Source organism: Chiloscyllium plagiosum, chromosome 10 (genome assembly GCF_004010195.1).
Source record: "Chiloscyllium plagiosum isolate BGI_BamShark_2017 chromosome 10, ASM401019v2, whole genome shotgun sequence".
Classification (NCBI taxonomy): domain Eukaryota; kingdom Metazoa; phylum Chordata; class Chondrichthyes; order Orectolobiformes; family Hemiscylliidae; genus Chiloscyllium; species Chiloscyllium plagiosum.
The window spans coordinates 51,600,689-51,623,932 of NC_057719.1; the positions used below are offsets into that span (position 1 = coordinate 51,600,689).

At 38.8% G+C, this 23,244-nt stretch overlaps 1 protein-coding gene across 5 annotated transcripts in view; it reads left to right on the plus strand.

Moving 5' to 3' along the window:
• The window catches only part of daam1a (dishevelled associated activator of morphogenesis 1a), a 183,900-nt gene that overhangs the window by 36,634 nt on the left and 124,022 nt on the right, over window positions 1–23,244 (plus strand). Inside the window, exon 3 of one of the 5 annotated variants that reach the window (XM_043697780.1) lies at window positions 3,044–3,191. The exons of the other annotated variants lie outside the window; for them this stretch is intronic. The gene's annotated coding sequence lies outside the window, so the exon portion shown is untranslated. The remainder of the gene's footprint in view (window positions 1–3,043; window positions 3,192–23,244) is intronic. 5 annotated transcript variants of the gene reach the window in all.

Genomic DNA, 23,244 nt, shown 5'->3' on the forward strand with positions numbered 1-23,244 from the left:
CTACTTTCTCCCCACCCCCACCCTCCTCTCGCTTATCTCTCCACGCTTCAGGCTCTCTGCCTTTATTCCTGATGAAGGGCTTTTGCCCGAAACGTCGATTTTACTGCTCCTCAGATGCTGCCTGAACTGCTGTGCTCTTCCAGAATTATGGGTCAAAATCCTAGCATTGTGTGTATCTATGCATCGTGAATTGCCATGGTTCAAGAAAAATGCTCACTGACACATTCTCAAAGGCAATTAGGAAATGCTAATCTAGTTAAAGATGCCCATACCCAATAAATAAAACAAAAAAAACAAAAACATTGGTGTAGTGATGCACTCTTTCTGCACAGGAGCTACTGGGATTGTGGGAGAAGTAACTGTGTAGGATTGTAAATTGGCATTGGCTTTGGATCAGGGCATAGAAGCCATGCTTCACTGTACCTATAGCCCACAAAGCAAAAGAAAATAGTGGTTTGGAGCTGATGGACTCTTCAAAATATCACTTGGTATTTAAATGTTATTCCTAAGTGATAGTTCAGTTGTTTTTATCGATTAATTCAAGTTTTTTTGGGAAAAGGTAAAATAAGTTTTAAAGCAAGTGAAGCTGTGCATTTTGGAGATTCTAGTATGAGCTGAAGAATAGGGAAATGAAGTATCATAAATTATGGTAGATGAGGGCCATAATTGAGGTATGTAGGTGTGACCATATCTACCAAGTATGTTCCATATAGGTGAGTGGGTGACTGAGCTCAAATTGTAAATCAAAGATGTTATGATGTGCAGGGAAAAGGATGTCTTTCTGATATGCTTTGGAGAACATGTGGAAAAGGTTCAAGGAGCCATAGATAAGCTTACGATGTAATCCGGTGTTTGTTTTCAAATACTTAATGGAGCATTTTGCTTGGATTAACTTGGAAAATGTAATATTGTTCAAAAGAATTAGCTCTGCAATTGTAAATAGCAATTGCTAGACTCTTCCTAGAATACAATATGCAGTATTGGAACCCAGCAAGTATATAACTGCCCTAAAAAAAAAAGTGCAGTGAATAATTTGAGGCTATAAAATATGATCTGAAGGACTGGGACCCTCCTTTGGGCAAGATGAGATGGGTATGACTTTTTCAAATTAGTAAGGCTCAAGGATGTAGAAGCTGGTCAAATTACGTACCTTATCAAAAGGTAATAAGAATATGGACTTGGATGAGATGCAATAATTTGGGTTAATTTTTGCAGCAGCTTAGGTAGAAAGTAAGTGAAAACTAAAATTGGCGAAAGTCAGTCTGGCAGCTCCTCAGATTCTGCAGTTTCTTCAATTTGTTTTTGTTTCAGATTTCCAGCTTCTGCATTCTTTGCTTTTGTTTTCTTAGGTGACAGTAAGTTGTTTAATCTTTAACTTTTTTTTAAAAAAGGCAATGAGAAGAACTCCATCACACATGCAGTAATGTAAATTATATATTTAGCCCCTCTGTTTCTTGTCCTTGCAAACATCATTCATTTGCACAATTTCTGATGACCTGACCAGACCAGACCACATGACAGTTGAACCATCTGTGCTGCACCTCTGTTGACTTGTTCAACTAATCTCCATCTCCATGCCCCATACGGAGCAATCTTCATGAGCAAGATCAACCATACCATTGCATTGAGGAATTGGAAACACGAAGTCATTAACCACTTCATTATAACAAATCACATCTATTGAATGGCAGACTTTGAACTACCATGATATGTATGATCCTTGCCAAGAAACTCTGACTAACATTGGAGGGAGCTAATCTGCAGGGACTGTTCAAGAGTCAATAGAATCCTAGAAGATAACCACCAATGCATCTGCTATTTCCAGAGCCACTTCCTGAAGTACTTTGGGATGTAGATTATCAGGCCCTGGGGATTTATCAGCCTTCAATCCCCTCAATGTTCCCAACTGATCTCCCTCAGTTTAGATTAGGTTAGATTGATTACAGTGTGGAAACAGGCCCTTCAGCCCAACAAGTCCACACTGACCCACCGAAGCGCAACCCACCCAGACCCATTCCCCAACATTTACCCCTTCACCTTCACTACGAGCAATTTAGCATGGCCAATTCACCTAACCTGCACATTTTTAGACAGTGGTAGGAAACCGGAGGAAACCCACACAGGCACTGGGAGAACATGCAAACTCCACATAGTCGCCTGAAGCGGGAATTGAACCCAGGTCTCTGGCACTGTGAGGCAGCAGTGCTAACCACCGTGCCACCCAAATTCTTCCCCCTCTCTAAATCTTGCATTCTCCAACATTTCTGATGTCTGATTTGTGTCCTCTTTTGTGATACATACTTTGGTTCTGTCTTCAGTTGCTCAGCCGTTTCTTTGTCCCCTGTTATACATTCTCCCATTTCTGTCTATAGGGGACCTATGTTTATCTTTGCTCTTATCTCTTTCTCTTCACGTACTTATAAAAACTCTTAGTATCAGTTCCTGTGTTCCCTGCAAGCTTACTTTTGTACTGTATGTTCCCCTTAATCAATCGCTTGGTCCTTTGCTGAATTCTAAACTGCTCCCAATCCTCAGACCTTATTTTTCTTGGCCAATCTGTATGCTTCTTCCTTGGATCGGATATCATCTCTAGTTTTCTTTTGTAATCCATGGATTGGCCCTCTTACCCATTTTGTCTCTGTGCTAGATATGCCAAAAAACAGTTGTTGCAATTCTCCCATGCGTTCCTTGAACGTTTGCCATTGTCTGTCCACTGTCATCCCTTTTTTAAGTAACTGTACAATCTATCAAGACCAACCCATGCCTCATATCTTCATAGTTTCCTTTAATACGATTCAGTACCCTAGTCACTCTATACCTGTGTATAGGAGTGTTATTTTTGTTTAAGAGTGAAGGAAGGCTGGTGGAAGATGTGGACACTGTGGCTGGAGTAGGAGAGAAGGAGGCTGCTAAGATAAATGAATTATCTTCTTTTCGTCAGGCAGACTATTTTTAAAGATGGCATGCAGAATGTAAAATAGACAAGCATTTGTTTCTATTGCTTGAGAATGACGTCAGTTTTCTTTTTGCACCACTTTCATAGGAAACTGAGCCATTCCTGAAAGAATAATGTAATAATGGGAACTCAATTCCACCTTGGAGCATTTGAGGAATTCCCTGAGCAGAATGGCTTCAAGATCGCTTCAGCACCACATTACCCAAGAGGACATCTTTTTAAAGATCAGTGAGATGTCAGTTTTGCAGACACCATGACCAGAGCCAGTTTTATGACTGGATTAAAATAAATGCTGTTTTTATTAAATTATGATTTTTTTTTATTAGGTGTTCTGGGGGTGCCATCTGTGTTCCAATCTCCATTGAGTCAATCAGAATGTGGCAACAGAACAATTTGAATCCAGTTGTTGTTACATGGAATGTCAGTATATTCCAAGGATTTGTTCAGTATTTTGGGGACTGTATTCTATAATTCCATCTGATTACATAAATACTCTCTTCAGTTTATGGCAATTAAATGCCATTTTTATTACTGAGTGATTGTAAATCCTTTTTGAGGAATTGCGTTTTGTGTGGCCTTTTTGATTAGGATAGGCAACTAAACTAACCACTGAATATACTTAACAGTTCCTTTTTGATTGCAAAGGCAGTGGCCCAATTCAAAGGACAGTCAAGAGTTGTCCCTTTTATCACTCTGCCTTTTACCTGGTTGCTTTTTGTGTTCTTTCTGGTCCTGCCCAACAGGAATTTAACACCTGAGTGGTTTAAATGGAAATTATGAATCCAGCAGCATTGTTTTTTTCTTAAAGCATTTTAATGGGCTTTTATTACAAGGTGCCAATATAACTCCAAAAATAACACTTTTAATTTTCAGTAAATTTTGACAAAGCATCTCAGAAAATGGCAAATTTGTAAATCTGAGCTGCCACCATTTGTCTGCATGGAAACTAGTTAGACTATTTATAGCCTTATTTATCTAATATAGCTGTCAATCACAGCATGGTGCATTGTGCAAATTCACACACAAAGTGAAATAACACAAAGTAAATGTGCCTTGCACCAAAGTCTGGGAAAGCTATTTGAATTCTGTTAGGTGTGAAGTACAAGTGGCTGCAGCTCTACTTTGTTGAAATTAATTCATCACATTTACACAGAGATTGCATACAAAGCAGCATTATCTAAGATCAATTTTCATTCAGCATGATTGTTCTGTTTCTAAATATTTTTAAAATCAATTTGCAAATAGAGTATTGTTTAACCAAATTGAAATTTTCATAGAACCAAGCATTTTTTGTCGTTGTTTATCTAAGTTGTATTTGTTCCTCACTGGATTCTGTTATCAGGTCAATGAGGGGATTTATTTTTAAAAATATTTTAACAATAAAAATGGGGTTTATGAAAATGTTTAGTTGATTAACCTTTGTATAGAGAGCAAGAAGAATCAGATGACTCGTGCATAATTTCTTTTGTAATCTACACACAGGGACACAATGAAGGGTTTTTATGATTTTGCAACTAAATGTCACGTATGTGTGAACAAAGCGCAAGAAGTGCGTTTTCATTGGTTTAAAGTCATTGAATGAAAATTGGGCTAAACTAGTTACAATAGAGAGATTATGTTCTGATCACTATGGGTTGAATACACTAATTTTCCTTCAAAATGGCAAAATAGACAGGAGTTATCTTGCACAGAAATATTTATTTTTGCTTTGCCCACAGGAACGCAGTCAAGTTGAATCTTGCGAGGCTTTCAACTTGCCTGGTCTCCTGCACAGCATTTTTAAATGAACTGCTAAACGTGATTTAGAGCACAGACACCTCCAGGCTGTGCAATGGTTTTTTTTTCTTTTCAGACCAAAAGCAATGGACTGGACTAAATCTTTAGAATTTCTTCACAACAAGGAATGCAATTCTAGTGATTAGAGAAAAGAGTTGCATTTTATTTTTGGGGATGAATATAGAATCCCATCTGTGCAGTTCTTCTTGACTGCATGCTATTCACAGGGTGCCAACAGATGTGTCTATATTGGCCCTTTTTGCATTTTCTGTTCAAAAGAAAATGGCTGCCATGAGCTCAGTGAGGTGTTTACTTTTGATCAGAGTGTTTAATGCCAGATTTAAAGGATAAAAGCTGAGTGGATTGTTATGCTAGAACGTGAGGTACGAGAAAATTTTGCACCTCAACTGTAATAGTGAAGAAAATCCAGTTTGACTGGAGATACACTAACTTTAAATGTTAATGATGATGCGGGTAGCTAATTGGCTGCATTCACTTCACTTTGGTATTCTTAGGTAAAGAATTTCTTGCATGTTGACATGAATTATTTGTGTGGTGGTGTGAGAAAATGGGAAATCATGAGCATGTGAATACTCTGCTCTTAGTTTTGGGTTGCAGAAATCTAAGTATTCAATCCACATGTACATATCACAAAGTGTTTCTGCTTCAGATTTGTACAATATAAGACATTACCTCTAGAATGATAAATAGCAAGGCAAGCAAACTTTTCAATTGTGTAACATGAAGCAATTCTTTTACAGCAACTTAAATCATTGCTTACACAAAAAGTTTGGAATATATTGCAATACCTGTGAAGGTAAAAGTAATTTGTCTCTATTATGTATCGACTGGAGTTATTTCAATTAAAAGTATTGATGCTTGGTTACTGGTATCAGTTATGATTCACTACTTGATAACTTACCACCATAGCAGCTACAAATTCAACTGTTTTAGAAAGCATCCTTTAAACTTCATTGTTTTTGTCACACCAAATAAAACATTTATAAAGGCTTAAATTCCCTGGCGGCATGAAATTAACTAATTCTGTCAGCCTGTTGCTAGTCATGGGTATGACAAGTGTATTAAAGGAATTATATACCTACCAATTTATTTGTGGAACCAAATTCAGAATCCACTGTGGGGAATAAAACCCAAGCCAATTCACAAACTCTTGATCGCTCAAACCCTCCAACCCTGGCAACATCATGCTTAAATCTTTTCTGAACCTTTTTTCAAGTTTCACAACACCTTTCCTATAGCAGGGAGACCAGAATTGAACATGTATTCCAGAAGTGGCCCAAGCATTGTTCTGTATAGACACTTGTCATCCCAATTTCTATAAGCAATGCACTAACCAATAAAGGCAAGCATACTAAACACCACCTTCACTATCTTGTCTACCTGCGACTTCACTTGAAAGGAGCTATGCACTTGCACCCCTAGATCTTTGTTTGGCACACTCCCCAGGCCCTGCCATTGATTGGACAAGTCCTACCCTGGTTTGCCTTACTAAAATGCAGCACCTCACATTTATCTAAATTAAATTCCATCTGCTGCTCCTCAGCCAATTGGCCCATCTGATCAAGGTCCTGTTGAGGTAACCACCCTCAATGTCTACCACACCATGTATGTTGGTTTCATCTGCAAACTTACTTACCATGCTTCCGATGTTCACATCCAAATCGTTTTAGATATGACTAAATGCAGTGGACTCAGCACTAATCCTTATGTCACACCACTGGTCACAGGCATTCAGTCTGAAAAGAATACATCTACCGCCATCCTGTTTCCTACCTTCAAGCCAATTTGTACCCATTTGGCAAGCTCCCCCTGGATCCCATATGATCTAACCCTAATAACCAGTCCTTACTTTCTCCTAACCTTAGTAACCAGTCTGCCATGAGAGACTTTGTAGATTTTGAATGTCTTGAAGCATTCAACAATGTAGATTTGCTAAAAGACAAATAAAATGAGACACTTAAAATACTGGGACCACTCCTACTAGTGCAACGAAGTTAATAAAGCAACCGAAGATGGTGTTATGACTGGTATGGGCTTGCCCCCAGAGGGTATTTCTCACTGGCAATGCTTATGCTTGTAATATAGGCTGGTGTAGGTACGCAAGAGTCTTGACTAAGCTTAAACTTTTGGATTACAAGAGACATTGAATAGTGTGCTTCCAATATAGTGCCATGCTTCAAGTCTTCTCCAACAAGGGGTATGAGAACTTTATATCCTTGTGCTACATATTATAAGATCATAAGTATGTATCTTGAAAGTACATTGCATCTCTTGAAAATATATTGTGTCTCATGGTTCGATGGTCAATGCAATATTGTGCAAAAAGGAGTTTAGATTCTGACTGTTTCAGTCAAGGCTGGTATAAACCCGATGAGTCCATTGTTCTCTGGTTCTGTTCTGATCACTGGAATTTGATAGTTTGTTTGCTCATTAAGTTAAAATATGATATTGACAGTTGATTTTAAAATTGATAGCAAAAATTAAATGGCCTGGGCAATAACGTAACAATTTCATACGTTGACCATCACCCATGATATTCAATGGTGTAATCATCATTGAGCGCCACTCTTTCCCCCCCCCCTCCCCCCATTATCAACATCCTGGGAGTTGACATTGGCCAGACAATGAACTGGACCAGCTATATAATTATAGTGATGTGAACAGGTCAGGGGCTAGGAATTCTGCAGCAAGGAATGTGCCTCCTGTCTCCCCAATGTCTGTATTCCATCTGCAAAGCACAAGTCAGCAGTGTTGTGGAATACCCTGCACTTGCCTGGATGGATGGATGCAGCTCCAACAACTATCTTATACCATCCAGAACAAATAAGCTCACTTGATTCACATCCTATTCATCACCTTTTAACATTCACTTACTTCATGCCCAGTGTGCACTGGCAATTATCTGCAAGCTGCACTGCAGTTACTAACCAAGCCTCCAGCGGCAACACCTTCCTATGTTGGAACCTGTATGCAGGGCAGCCGTGTGTGGGAGCAACAGTCTCTGGAAGTTACCCTCTAAGCCAAACACTACCCTGGCTTGGAATTATATGACCACTTTCTGCCAGATAGCCAAGTGTCTATTCATTCTAGCACTTTGCCTCTAACATCATGGGCCCTTCTCTTACTCAGTAGCCTCTTGTGCATTACCTTTGTCAAAGGCCTTCTTGACCTCCCTCATGGATGACGTCCATTGGCTCTCTTTGGTCTAACCTGTTCGTTACTTCCTCAAAGAATACTACAGATTTGTCGGGCATAACCACCCCTTGACGAAACCATGCTGACCTTGTCCTATTTTACCATGCAGTTCCAAGTGTTATGAAGCTTCATCCTTCACAATGGATTCCAGGATCTTACCCACGACCGGTGGGTAATCGGTCTGTAATTTTCCATCTTTTGCCTTACTCCCTTTTTAAATGGGTGTCACATTAGCAAAAATCTATAGCATACAACGCAGAGAAGATTTACAAGAATAATTCTGGTATGAAATTTCTGTTTCGCTATATTGCTGAAGCTAGGATTGTTCTCCTTAAAGAGGAGAAGCTTGACAGGATATTAGCAAAAATCGTCAAAATAGTTTTATTTATTCATAGGATGTGGGCACTAGTGCCAGACAAAAAGGTCTCCTCTTGAACTGCTATGCTGCTTATGGTGTGGGAGCACCCATAATGCTGTGAGGAACGAGGGAAGGAAAGGAGGTGCAGCATTTTGAACCAGCAACAATGAAGGATGGATAATATCATTTCACATTAGGATACTATGTGAATTTGAACTATAGAATGTAGGGTTTTCTGTGTTTGAAACAGGTTAATTATTATTATGTTAACTAGTAGCATGTAGGTATTTCTGTAGCTAAGGTGATTTCTTTTAAAAGACAGAGGCAAAGTCTTCCTGAAGAGTAAAAGGTTTTTACTTACTTTGGGAGAATTTTGAGCAAACAAAATAAACAATGTGTATTATGCACTAGTTTGTGGTTAGGAATGTTCTTTCAATTAAGGGAGAAACGCCCATAGTGTAACCTTTTCTCCTATGTTTCAATTTAGGCATTTCTGCCAGGTACTTGGCTGAAGATAGATGTAAAATTGCTCCCAAAAAGGGATTAAAGTTAATAAGGTTACCACAGTGCAAGGAGTTCAGCAGTAAACTTTCCAGACCAGAAGTGTTTGGTTACAACACTGACGAGGATATCTTAATCTACAAGAGTTTAAACACAGTTGTATGAAGGCTGCTGGAAGAAGCAAACATGTTTTCAAGACTGATTTGAGGCCGTAGTTAAAGTCCTTGCACGTTTGTTCCTCTTGTATTTTTTCCCCATCAATTAGTGGTTGATGGGTTGCACAAAGCAATGTGTTTACATCTTTATTTCTCGGCTATGTCTCCCAACAGCTGCGCGACCCCCAAAAAGCAAAGTTCACATTGTGCATGCACACTTTGTACTTATTTGGATGTTGCATTTTTAAAAAATTGACAGGCCATTTCACAATGAGTGAATGGGACAGAATGACATCATTGGCAGGGGTACTGTCCATATGTGTACTAACAACAATGGAGATTTCAACAGTCATTCCAATTTCTTCACCCAAATTCAAAGATCACAACTCTTATATTAAAATATATATAAATCACATCTGCATCACTGTATAAAGTGTGACATTTTAAGCTGAATATAGATGAGATAGTTGTTGTAAAGGGCAGAGAGGGGCAATAGTTGCTAAAGTGTATTCAGGAGAATTTCTGTGATGTATTTTGTGTACAGTGAGAAAGGAGGCATTGCTGAACATTGACTATCACCTGATGAAGGAGCGATGCTCCGAAAGCTAGTGTGCTTCCAATTACACCTGTTGGACTATAACCTGGTGTGATTTTTTAACTTTGTACACTCCAGTCCAACACCGGCATCTCCAAATCATTGCTGAACATAGTTCTTCAAAATCAGGTCTGGTATATAAATAAAGTGACAATAAGAAAATATTTAGGGGACTGTAATCATATGAAAAGGTTTTAGGTTGCTATTGAAATGACAAGTAATCCAGATTGAGACTAATTGAGAGAATACAATTCAATGGGAGTGAGAATGGATTTTGTTGAAGTAAACTGAAATAAAAAAATTGGCACGTAAAACTAACTGAACAATGAATTACTTTTATAGTGGAGCTATATCTTGATTTGTATCAGAACTGTTCCCATGAGGATGATGAGCAGAGCAATCTGAGCACACTGGATGACAAATTAGTAAGATGAAATAGAAATGGTGTGCTTATGAGAGATGTCAGAGATAATACGGTTGAGAATCAAGCACAATATAGCAGCTTTAGAAGGAAACGAACTAAAAACAGCAAAAAGTGGAGTAAAGGCATAAGAAACTGGCAATTGATGTAGATAAATCCAAAAGTCTTCTCTAGGTATACAAATAGTTAAGGGTGGTAAAAAGAGGAATGGAGCTGATTAAGAACCCATTAAATTATTTACACATGAAGGAATGGTGTTTGATTAAGATATTAAGAGGATGCTGTGCAAGTCCTGGTGAAGAAGATACCGTTGAGACATTGAGTTTAAATTTGAGGATATTACTCCATTAGTGATCAGGACTTGGTGAAACTCATTACAGGATACCAAGGGAAGGGGGGAAATTAAGGAGGTACTGACCGTAATCTTCAATTTGTCCTTGGGTGCAGAGGTAATGCCGGAGTACTGGAGGATTGAACCTGTAACCCCTTTGCTCCAAAAATGATGGAAGGAATCTAACTATAGTCCAGTCTGTTTAACCTGTAGTGAGGAAGCTTTTAGAAACAATAAGTTGGGACAAAACTAATAGTCATTTGGGAAAATGTGGGAAGCCAACAGAATTTGAGAGTAAATTGTGTTAAGCTAGTTATCTAGAAATTTTGAGTGACAGAGCAAATTGGGTAATGCTGATGATGTGATGTAGAATTCCAAAAGGTATTTGATAAAGTGCAAACCATGCTAATGAGCAAAGTTAGCATTCTTCTCCATAGCAGCATTCTATTAATTACCAATTGCCTCTGGAAGAGTGCAAACATTGTTTCTCTTGCATGTTGCATTTCCTCTTAAAGAAAAGAAATTGAGTGTTTTTTTTAAAAAATAGGATTCTGGATGACATACTCAGAACAAAGATGCACAAAAAGTTTGGAAAATTTTAAAATTTTCCTCTTTTTGTGTATTATTTACTTAAATTGTAGTTGTGCCCAAGTTTTTGAAAATTTTCAACAACATTCGTATTGGAAATGCAGATAACACCAAGGAAGATAGTGATAGGATTCAAGAGAACATTGGTATACCATCTCTACCTTCTCTAGGGCAAATAGGAATTGGCAACAAATGCCAACAGCGCCAACATCCCTTTTTAAAGTATGATGTTTAAACAGGCTGGAGTAGGCAATTATGTGGCAGATAAAATTCAACACCTATTGTACGGTTCTTTAATTTGTTAGACAAAATGAGAAAAGTTTGAAGTAGATGGAGGAAGGTGTTTGTGCACAGATATTTGAAATTTGCTAATTAGCTGCTTTGTCAATATGTTGCCAATGAAATCCTAAACTTAAAAGTCATAGAGCACAAATGTCAGGATATACAAATGCACCAGAAAGACTGGCTAATGTATATTTGCCCATTTTGCATGTCATAAATTTGGACTATCATAAGGCAAGCAGATGGAACTAGAGGATCTTTATTAGGATGGCTGCAGACCTGAGGGATTATTGTGGCAAAGCTGTGGCTGTCTGCCTCTGAGTAAAGGTGGAGATTTGGTCAAGATGTTTAAAGTTGTTAGTTTAGACATAAATTGTTTCAAGTGATTATTAACTCCACAGCGAGAGGGCACAGATAAGAACCAGAAGTAGTGAGAAGAATTTTCATTTCATGCAACAAGTGGTTAGATTTTGGTATGTGCTGCTGTGTAAGTTAGGAGATAGAGATTCTATTTCAACTTTTCAATAAGAATTTGTAAACACTACTTAAGAATTGCAAAAATATGGGGAAAGATCGAGGAGTGGGACTATGTGGGTAGATCTTTTGAGGGAGCCAGTGCACTTTGTGGGTGAATAGCTGTCTCCTGTGCTGTACTAGTCTATAATTCTGTGACTGTTGTTGAGCATTAGGTGAAAAGAAATCTATTCATCTCTTCACACACTCGAAGCCTCCAGCTGTATTCTTTTAGTTGTCCAGGCATTATGGTGTTGCAGAAGTATATATAATGCATGGTAATTAAAGGAAATTTACAACATGTTCATGCCAATGTTCTTGTCCTAATAAATACAGTAACTGAGCCACTAAAAAGTTAAGTAGGTTGAAGATGTCTTGTTAGTTTTCTTCTCTTTCCTGTTTACCATGCTCCTCTTTCCTGAGAAAAGTAGACTTGCTGGATTGGTTAAAATAGTTAATAGGCTGCAATAAATGTGTAAATGGCACAGGTATTCCAATAGTAAGAGTGGTTTCTGTAATGTAGTCTGAAGTTGCTTTCTGGGACTGTGCAAAATCCCATGCAGCTGACTCCGTGGGAGTGGAAAAGGTAATTGAATTTTCCATTGGGCAATTTCCCTGAATTCTCTGAAATAATCCATTAAAGTCAGCAAATTCTGAGGGATGCTGAGTCACTTAAGCTTAATAGTTCCCTTGGAAAAAGTTTGTTTAAAATTCACTGTGACTCTAGGGTAGGTATTAAACGGACCTCCCCCACTTTCACCCAACATAGGTTACTGACTGCTGCAAAAGGGGCTAGTTTCATGTTGATTCTCTCTACTGCTGAGTGTGTGGATTCCTGGGCAAGATTGTGAAAGGAGACCCATAAGCAGAAAATGTCTCTCGATAAATGGGTAATTTTTAATATAATTGGAGTCAGAAGTGGTTTCTGAGCTCGATCAATGTTTTCATTGTATTTCAGCATCCCTTTTCTGACTCTTATTATGTATAAATTGCAACCTTGTAGATCAGATTTTAAAACTGAGCTCCTCCATACACAATTGAATTGTCACTAAATATATTCACTTCTATTAATAGAATTTCAATAAATGAATTTCTGCCTTGCATTTTCTTTTCCATTTCTTTTGTTGCTTTATTTTACGCGCACACGATACTGTCACCAACCTGTCCATTGGAAAGACGGATAATCTCCTTTCAAAGGAGAAGTTGTAGCCCCTAACACTTGGGCATTCCAGAGCAGATCAAGATCTTTGACTCAGCTGGCTCTTATGAATGTCTTTGTGTGAAAAATGAGCATTTCATTGAGGGGGCCTGGGCAATTTAAAGTACTTTGACATAATTTAGTTGCTATATTGCTTTTATTGCCAGTGTTTTGAGAAGAATGAAATCTGAGGGCAGTCTAAGCATGGTCCATTAGTTTTGTTTTCTACCTCATGACTATAAATTATAACCATTGTTGATCAAAGGCAAAAAAGGCATAATTTTCCATTACTTTTTGTGGGAAGGATGGGACCTGGACTTCTGCCTAATCATCAACTCATCCCTTAGCCTTCCTCACCTTTTTGTTTTCCTTCCCGTTCTGTCAAACTGTCGTGCTTTTGACATTTTCCTTGGGTGTGTCAAATATGTTGACAAGAAGTGAGACAAACGACAAAATAACTACAAAATTCAATGATACACATGTTTCTCAGTAAAATGTGGTATTTCCCCTTCCTTTCCTGTTTTGAGAATTATAGACTGGGGAGAGGTTAATCTGTGTGGCTCCTCGCTGGCAGATGCCACAGAACACAACCATTCTGCTAAAAATGCTTTGTTCTCCAGCATTGATATTCTTTAACTTAGAACAAATTTGAGACCAATTTTTGAAAATAAGTTGTTACTTCAATTTTGGAATGAAGTTTTGGGAAATTGTGTTGGTAGCTAACTTATTAGAAAACCTGCAGTTGCCACTGACATGAGTCTTGCATGATCAAAACATTTTTGAAATGGAAGCTAAGGGAAGTGTAATAAAAACTTGTGTTTTTTATTCTTAAATACTTGTACTTTATTGGGTTATTGGAGACATTTGGACTGAAGTTAAACTACATTGCTATTTTAATATAGTGAAGCTTAAATTTTATTTTTAGTTGACGCAAATAGATTTTAGCAAAGAGGAAATAGCTCAAAATACCATTTTTAATCTTTTGCCATCTTCCTGTATAATGACAAGTTATTTCATTCTGTGTCTCCAAGTGAAATTTAAAATGACACTTGTGGTGTTGTCACTTTTTGATTTTTGTTAAACAAAAACAACAGAAATGAGCCTATAATAGCACACTGTAAATGACTGGTTTAGGGTTGAGCCAAGAGCAAGTATTGTACCAAAAATAGAGTGAAATATTTAAGTTGATGAATAGTTATTTTAACATAAGAGTGGCTTCTGAAGCAAATTACTTGGAAGTAACTTCTGTGCTTGAAGGTAGAAGACAGTGCGTGATGGTGGAGGGTTGCTTCTCAGACTGGAGATCTGTGACCAATGGTGTGCCACAAAGATCGGTGTTGGGTCCACTGCTTTTCGTCATTTATATAAATTATTTGGATGCGAACACAGGAGGTATAGTTAGTAAGTTTGCAGATGACACCAAAATTGGAGGTGTAGTGGACAGTGAAGAAGGTTACCTCCGATTACAACGAGATTTTGATCAGATGGGCTAATGAGCTGAGGATAGGCAGATGGAGTATAATTTAAAGAAATGCGAGATGGAAAGGCAAATCAGAACAGGACTTGTACACTTAACGGTAAGGTCCTAGGAGTGTTGCTGAATGAAGAGACCTTGGAGTGCAGGTTCACAGTTCCTTGAAAGTGGAGTTGCAGCTAGATAGGATAGTGAAGGTGTTTGGTATGTTTTCCTTTACTCGTCAGAGCATTGAGTAAAGGAGTTGGGAGGTCATGTTGTGGCTGTACAGGACATTGGTTAGGCTGCTTTTGGAACATTGCGTGCAATTCTGGTCTCCTTCCCATTGGAAGGATGTTGTAAATCTTGAAAGGGTTCAGAAAAGATTGATGTGGATGTTGCCAGGTTTGGAGAATTTTAGCTATAGGGAGAGGCTGAATAGGCTAGGGCTGTTTTCACTGGAGCGTCGGAGGTTGAGGGGGTGGCCTTTATATAGGTTTATAAAATCATGAGAGGCGTAAATAGGCAAAATCTTTTCTCTGGGTGGGGAGTCCAGAACTAGAGGGCATAGGTTTGGGTGAGAAGGGAAAAATTTAAGAGACCCTTGGGATAACTTTTTCACACAGAAGGTAGTGCGTGTATGGAATGAGTTGCCAAAGGAAATGATGGATGCTGGTATAGTTACAACATTTAAAAGGCATCTGGATGAGTACATGAATAGGAAGGGTTTAGAGGGATATGGGTCAAGTGCTGGCAACCGGGACTAAATTAAGCTAGGATATATGGTGGAAAATGATATGGAAGATCTAGGCTGTAGGGAAATAGATGGTGACATCTTGCAAAATGTCCAGATTACAGAGGAGGAAGTATTGGATGTCTTGAAATGGGTAAAGGTGGATAAATCCCCAGGACCTGATCAGGTGTACCTAGAACTCTGTGGGAAGCTAGAGAACTGATTGCTGGGCCTCTTGCTTAGATATTTGTATCATCCATAGTCACCGGTGAGGTGCCGGAAGACTGGAGTTGGCTAACGTGGTGCCACTGTTTAAGAACGGTGGTAAGGACAAGCCAGGGAACTATAGACCAGTGAGCCTGACGTCGGTGGTGGGCAAGTTTGTTGGAGGGAATTCTGAGGGACAGGATGTACATGTATTTGGAAAGGCAAGGACTGATTAGGGATAGTCAACATGGCTTTATGCGTGGGAAATCATGTCTCACAAACTTGATTGAGTTTTCTGAGGAAGTAATAACAAAGAGGATTGAGAGCAGAGCGGTAGCTGTGATCTATATGGACTTCAGTAAGGCGTTTGACAAGGAAGACTGATTAGCAAGGTTAGATCTCATGGAATACAGGGAGAGCTAGCAATTTGGATACAGAACTGGCTTGAAGGTGATGATGGAGGATTGTTTTTCAGACTGGAGGCCTGTGACCAGTGGAGTGCCACTACTTTATATCATTTACATAAATGATTTGAATGCGAGCATAAGAGGTACAGTTAGTAAGTTTGCAGATGACACCAAAATTGGAGTTGTAGTGGACAGCGAAGAGGGTTGCCTCAGATTATAACAGGATCTGGGCCAGATGGGCCAATGGGCAGGGAAGTGGCAGATGGAGTTTAATTCAGATAAATGTGAGTTACTGCATTTTGGGAAAACAAATCTTAGCAGGACTTATACACTTAATGGTAAGGTCCTAGGGAGTTTTGCTGAACAAAGCAACCTTGGAGTGCAGGTTCATAGCCCCTTGAAAGTGGAGTCGCAGGTAGATAGGATAGTGAAGATGGCGTTTGGCACGTTTTCCTTTATTGGTCAGAGTATTGAGTACAGGAGTTGGGAGGTCATGTTGTGGCTGTTCAGGACATTGGTTAGGCCACTTTTGGAATTTTGCGTGCAATTCTGGTCTCCTTCCTATCGGAAAGATGTTGTGAAACTTGAAAGGGTTCAGGAAAGATTTACAATGATTTTGCCAGAGTTAGAGGATTTGAGCTATAGGGAGAGGCTGAACAGGCTGGGCTGTTTTCCCTCGCGCGCCGGTGGCTGAGGGATGACCTTTATAGAGGTTTACAAAATTGAGGGGTATGGATAGGGTAAATAGGCAAAGTCTTTTCCCTGGGGTTGGGGAGTCCAGAACTAGAGGGCATAGGTTTAGGGTGAGAGGGGAAAGATATAAAAGAGACCTCGGGCAACGTTTTCACGCAGAGGGTAGTACGTGTATGGAATGAGCTGCCAGAGGGAAGTGGTGGAGGTTGGTACAATTGCAACATTTAAGAGGCATTTGGATGGGTACATGAATAGGAAGGGTTTGGAGGGAGATGGGCTGGGTGTTGGCAGATGGGACGAGATTGGGTTGGGATATCTGGTCGGCATGGCCTGATTGGACCGAAGGGTCTGTTTCTATGCTGTACATCTCTATGGCGCTCTATGGCTCTCTGTGATCAACATGGATGGGTTGGACCGAAGGGTCTATTACTGTACTGTATATCTGTGACTCTATAGTCTTGAACAAAACTACTATCTAACTTAATGATCTAACTAATATAGTGGTGCGCATATATGCTTTGTTGCCATGGAATGTAATTTTTCAAAACCTCTTTCTGTATAGGGATGAATACAAATATTTAATTTTTGTCAGGCACTTCTCAAAATTTGCAGTTTAGGGACTGAAATATATTGATCTATTGTATTGACAGGATGCCAAATATTGTATTTTGTCAATTTGATGAAATTTAATACCATTTTAAATGGAACCAACATTTGCTGAATTGGTAAATTAACTCCTTGTATCCAGTGCAGTTTATTTTTAAACTGGTGGCATGGTGGCTCAGTGGTTAGCACTGCTGCCTCACAGCACCAGGGTTCCAGGTTCAATTCCAGCCTCGGGTGACTGTGTGGTGTTTGTACATTCTCCGTGGGTTTGCTCTGGTTTCCTCCCCCAGTCCAAAAATGTGCGGGTCAGGTGAATTGGCCATGCTAAATTGCCCATAGTGTTAGGTGCATTAGTCAGAGGAAGGGGTAAATGTAGGGGTATGGGTGGGTTGCGCTTCGGCGGGGCGATGTGGACTTGTTGGGCTGAAGGGCCTGTTTCCACACTGTAAAGTAATCTAATCTAAAAAAAAAATGGTGACCAGAACTCAAGGCCACAAAATTGTCATACTGTGCTCGTGGGGAATTTTCAATATATATTATTACCTGTGTGCTACTTTGCAAATCTAGTATCAAGATGAAGAACTATACTGTATTCTGTTGACCATGTTATGTTTCATACCAACAAAACTATGAAATAGCTCTGAATTATACTAGAATTGGCCACTACCAATTGAAATACTTTTATTAATGCTAGATTTTATAAAAGCATTACTGAGTTTGTGTGCTTCACACAGCAGAGTCTGTGTCTTATCTTATGGAACATGGATAAAAACAGGAACCCTGGAGAGAACTGAATGCCTCTGGCTGTCACTCACTCACGTATCCTGCACTCTGACACCCCTGACGTCATCTGTGTTACTAACCTGGAGAGTCTTTGTGTCATGGCCACATTGAGAAGGTTTCTATGGACCCTAGTTTAAGAACCACAAGTACAATGCTCAGAACTTTTGCTGTGTCAAAATTTTAAATGTATTTTGTGAAATACGTTCCACAAATAACTTTTTCCCTTTCAGAGGAAAATATTCCCAAATCAACAACTCCAAGGTGTAAATTCGTATCTTGCTTGAGTTCCTTTCTCCATGCGTGGGTTTAAATACAGATTGAGTAGCAACACTTAGTTAAGTGTTCAGGGAGTTCTGCATTTGTATTAGAGTTCTATTAGTATTGAATCATGAGATCCTAGGGGTCAATATTCCATCTGGGCAGTGCAACATACTGTAATTCACCATGCAGGCCACTGACAAAATTGCTGTGCGCAATGAATATACACCTTTACATACAACATCAAAAGTCTCTATAGACCTTTTAATGTCATAAAGCATCTCCAAAATACTTGAGAACTATTAGACAAATTTTGAAACTGAGACACACAAGGAAATATTAGAACAAATGATCAAAAACCTGGTTCAAGAGTTTAGCTTAAGATCCATTTTGGAGGAAAGACTGGGAGAGAAACAAATGTTTCGGGAAGGAAGCCATAGATTACAATCTGGCCTGGTTATAAAGCTGGCAAAGACTAATTTAAAATTAGCATTCAGTGGATTGGGGGAAGCCAGTTAAAGTCAGTGAACACTGGCAACTAAAATGCACATAGAGCTTTGCGTGAACTTTTGTTTATGGAGAGCACAGATACCATTTGAGAAGTCCAATCTCGAGGCAACAAATGTACAGATAAGGGCTTTTTAAATTAGCTGAAACTGGGGGTGAAGTTAGACAATATGGAGGTAAATGTAGACCGCTTTTGTAATGCACGTATGTGGCTAGAGGATCTTCTCTGCTCAACTCTGACTGGAAGGGTGCTCAAAAGAAGGATGGAGTCATTGGTTGTGAACAGAATTTATTGCAGGAACAGAATTCATTGCAGGAACTGAATTCAATGGCTTTTATATTCCTAATATTCAGCTTGGGATTTTGGATGAGCAGTCTGACTGTTTTGACATGATGGACAGGTCAAGACAGGTGGGAATGATGTGGGATTCTACATAGATTCTTGGGGTCTTGAACAAGAATCACCATTTTCTCTTTTTTTTCTAACCAACCAATTCTGAGATGTTGTTACACACTTTTCTAAAGCATGTGTGACTTGAATATGGAGTATGGACACTACCATAGTGTCACCAATGTTTTGTTTGTATAGCACCTTCAACTCAATGAAACTTCTAAAGGTGCTTCACAAGAGCATTATAACACAAAAATGACATGGAGCTGCATATGTAGACATTAAGTCCGATGTCTAACAGCTTGTTCAAGGATTTATGGAGTGTCTTGAAAAGTCAAGGCAGATGAAAATCTCTCAACACCAGGTTAGATGAAGGAATGGCCACTAACAGTGGAGTAATTAAAATGGGGGATGAGCAGAGCACCAGAAATAGAGGTGTGCAAATATGAGGATTTGTGTACTTGGAACTGTACTTGGAGAAATATCGTGTGGCTTGAAAACAAAGATTAAAAATCAAGGTGTTGTTTCATCAGGAACAAATAGGTCACAGTGCAAGGGTGTTGTAAAAATGTGGTATAACCTACCTCTTACCCCCAATCTGTTTTTAAAGGAGTGGTTAAATGAAATGGAATCCTTTCAGCCACTATCATTAACCATTTATTTATCTAACTCCAACAATGAACAAGTTAACAGAATAAATCTCTTCTAACTACTATCTATTCCCTTACTGAACTAAATTCTAAGAGGTATGCTGTTTCAGTAACGCAGGTCCAATTAATAAAAATCCAGTTTATAAGAACAATAAATTAAAACGTAGTCTCTCAAAGTTCACACAGAATGAATCCTCCTGAACTTCTGTACAGCTTCTGTTGCCGTCCTCTTTCTGAAATGCCTTCTCAGTCATTTTCTGGTGTTAAGAATATTTACTAATCATGCTCTATACTTTTATAGAGAGTGGAGACTTCTTGAGAGCCTGGTATTTCTTTCTCGGATGGCTGTTCGCTCTTGCCCCTTCAGAAGGCAGTTGGCTCTCCCTCTGTCCAATTGCCCCTCTGTTATACATCCCCCATGACACGTCAACTTCATATAGTATGTTTGGTTTCAGGTTGTCAGCACCGTCAGATTTGAATTTAATTGGTTTGTGGTCTCCCAAGTGTCTTTTTAAATTAATTGACTGAATTTAAACTGTGTTTGGTAAAAATGATGCTTTGACCTGCTAACTGAATGGCTTTTTGACACATTTGGCAATTTGAGCAGCTACTTATCTACAGACTTTTTAGAAGTCTTTTAAGCATAACAAGCACTTTATGTTAGAGGGATCTTGCCATGCTTTCCCATGCTTTTACAATTTTACCATTTTTACACACCAACTTCATAACCAGGGTGATGGGGATCAGGAATTGCTGAAACTTAAGGATCAGCTGAGTCTTGAATCACCAACACTGTGGAAGGTAGAATGTTAGAGGCTTGGCAAGAGTACTTTGGACTTGTGGATAGCTGAGACCAGAGGTAATAAAGGCATGAATGATGGTTTCAGCATTAGCTGAGCGAAGATGGGAATGAAGTCAAATAATGTTACTAAGGTTGAAATAGGAGATTTTGGTGATGGTTGAATAGAGTTGTAAGCTTATCTCAGGATGAAATATGACAAAGGTTCAGAGCAGACTGCCAGTACAGCCAACCTATTTTCAACTATGCAACTGTTGAAGGGCAACAACATGTTTGAAGACTTTGCAGAGAAGAGGGAGTTTGAAGAAAGTAGTGGTGTTGAAGTAGGAAGGGAAGCCATTGTAGGTGGTTTCCTGAATATGACTGAATAGATGAGAATGGAACCAGGACTGTGTGTGTGTGTGTGTGGTTTCACCCAGTTATCTGATGGATTAGATAATACTTCTGTGAAGAGCAGTGCTGAAGACTGAAGCTAGGTAAAGAATGTTCCAGAAAGTTAATATACCATGGTCACAGTTTCGTAGATCATTTGAACAACATCCCACTTTGGTACTGTGGCAGGGTTGGAAACCTGATTGGAGGAATTCATAGTGTTCTGGGTTGGCGGATATGCATTTGGAAGATAGCGATTTTGATGGAACACGTAACTAGAACCTTCAAGTTATAAATCAATATATAGAAACATGGGGGAAGGAATAGGCCATTTGTCCCCTCTTTTTCAATGTGCTCCAACATTGACTATAGCCGATCTTCTAATTCTAGTCTTTTCTTGCTCTTCTTCCTGTCAACATGTACTCTTGCTTTATGCTCACAGTTTAGATGGTGCACTTCGGTACTAGTGCTGGCTTATTTGCATGTTACAATGGGAGATCTGGTAATTATAATAAAATTTTATTAGTGTTATTTGAATTTGGGTAAGCCAACAACAAACATCTGGAACAAAATGTCAGGTACTGCCTGTGTTTGCAGCTTTTCCTGTTGTCATACATACCCGATGATATGATTTCAACTTTTACCAGAGGTGAACCTGTCAAGGTGGTATTATTTTTGGTTTTAAAAAAATTCTCAGCAGGTAAGTAATGAAGTTTAACTTATCTGTTGATTTTAAAATAGTAAAATGTAAATGATTTTGTAGTTGGGACCTGGTTTGTCATTTCTTACTGATATTTGCACTCCTTTGGTATTAACTATGCTAAATTAACTAATCAAGTTGAGCAACATTCTTAACATTGAAAAAATATTCAAAGCTTTTGTAAACCAAGCACAGTGCTGTGTTATTTACTTGCAGATGAAATTTGATCTGAAAGTTAATGCACTGAAAAACCCTGGAATCCTGCGAATGAATCGGAGTTGCTTTTTTTTAAAAAATAAAACTGCACAAAACCATCTCAAACATACATGGAGATTTGCACTTTATAAGTTGAAGATACGAATCTTGACAATCTGCTGTCACTTAATGCTTGCTTTCCTAACAAAATACTACAGTAGTAACCATAATGGTATTTTGTTACATTTAATAGTTACTGAATTCAGAAACCAGTTTCCCCATAAATAGTATTGCATAAAGTTCCTCTGTACATAGTGTTGGAACATATCAAATATACTTTGTTTAGATTCTTTTGATTTAATTTGACTTGAAACTGAGAAATATTTATTTCGTGTCAGTCAGTCATATTCCAGTTTGTCATGGCTTCAACTTTAGTCAAGTAATGCAGGTTAAACTGCATGCCAATCATTTTAATAATGCTCTAATTTCACATACCCATGAATATTTTGTGATTGGGTCATCGACATGTACAGCATGGAAATAGACCCTTCGATCCAACTCATTCATGCCGACCAGATATCCTAAATTAATCTAGTCCCATTTGCCTGCATTTGGCCCATATTTCTCTCAAATCCTTCCTATTCGTGTACCCATCCAGATGTCTTTTTAAATGTCGTAATTCTACCAGCCTCCACTATTTCGTCTTGCAGGTCATTGCATACACAAACCACCCTCTGGGAAAAAGTTGTCCCTTAGGTCCCTTTTTTAAAAAATCTTTCCCCTTTTACCTGAAACCTATGCCCTCTAGTTTTGGACTCTCCTATCCTGGGAAAAAGACCATGACTGTTCACCCTATCCATGTTCTTCTTCATTTTATGAACTTCTATGAGGTCACCCCTCAGCCTCCGCTCCTGAGGAAAACAGCCCCAGCCTATTCACCCTCTCCCTATAGCTCACACCCTCCAACCCTGGCAATGTCTTTATAAATGTCTTCTGAACCCTTTCAAGTTTCACAACATCCTTCCTATTTGCAAGGAGAACAGAATTGAATGCAATATTCCAAAAGTGGCCTAACCAATGTCCTGTATAGATGTTAGGCAAATTGACCTTTCTCTATCTTTGTTTTTTGTCCACCCTTGCTGGAGTCTGAATTTATTCCAGTCTTTGGATCTTTCTACAGTTTTAATTGAGTGTATTGCCTGCTTTTTGCTTCCCTCCCTTTTTATAAAGGCTGAGTCAAATTTAGTAGTGTTCCAACCCACTGGTACTCCTCTAGAATCCAACAAGTTTTGAAAAATTACAACCATTACACACCATCAGGGCCAGGGGACTAATCTGCCTTTAACCCCATGAATTCGTCTAATACTACTTTCTTTAGTGATGGTATGTAATTCCTCCCCCATATTCTTTCGTATTAATAGGATGTTTTGAAGTACCCTTCACCATAAAGACTGAAACTCCTCTATCCACTTCTTTGTTTTCTGAAATTGTCTCCCTCGGTTCATTTTATAAGGGTTGATGTCCACTACGACCTCTTTCTTCCTTTTTCATATATCTAAAGCTTTTATTAATTTTTTTAAATTCCTCACTAGTTTCTCCT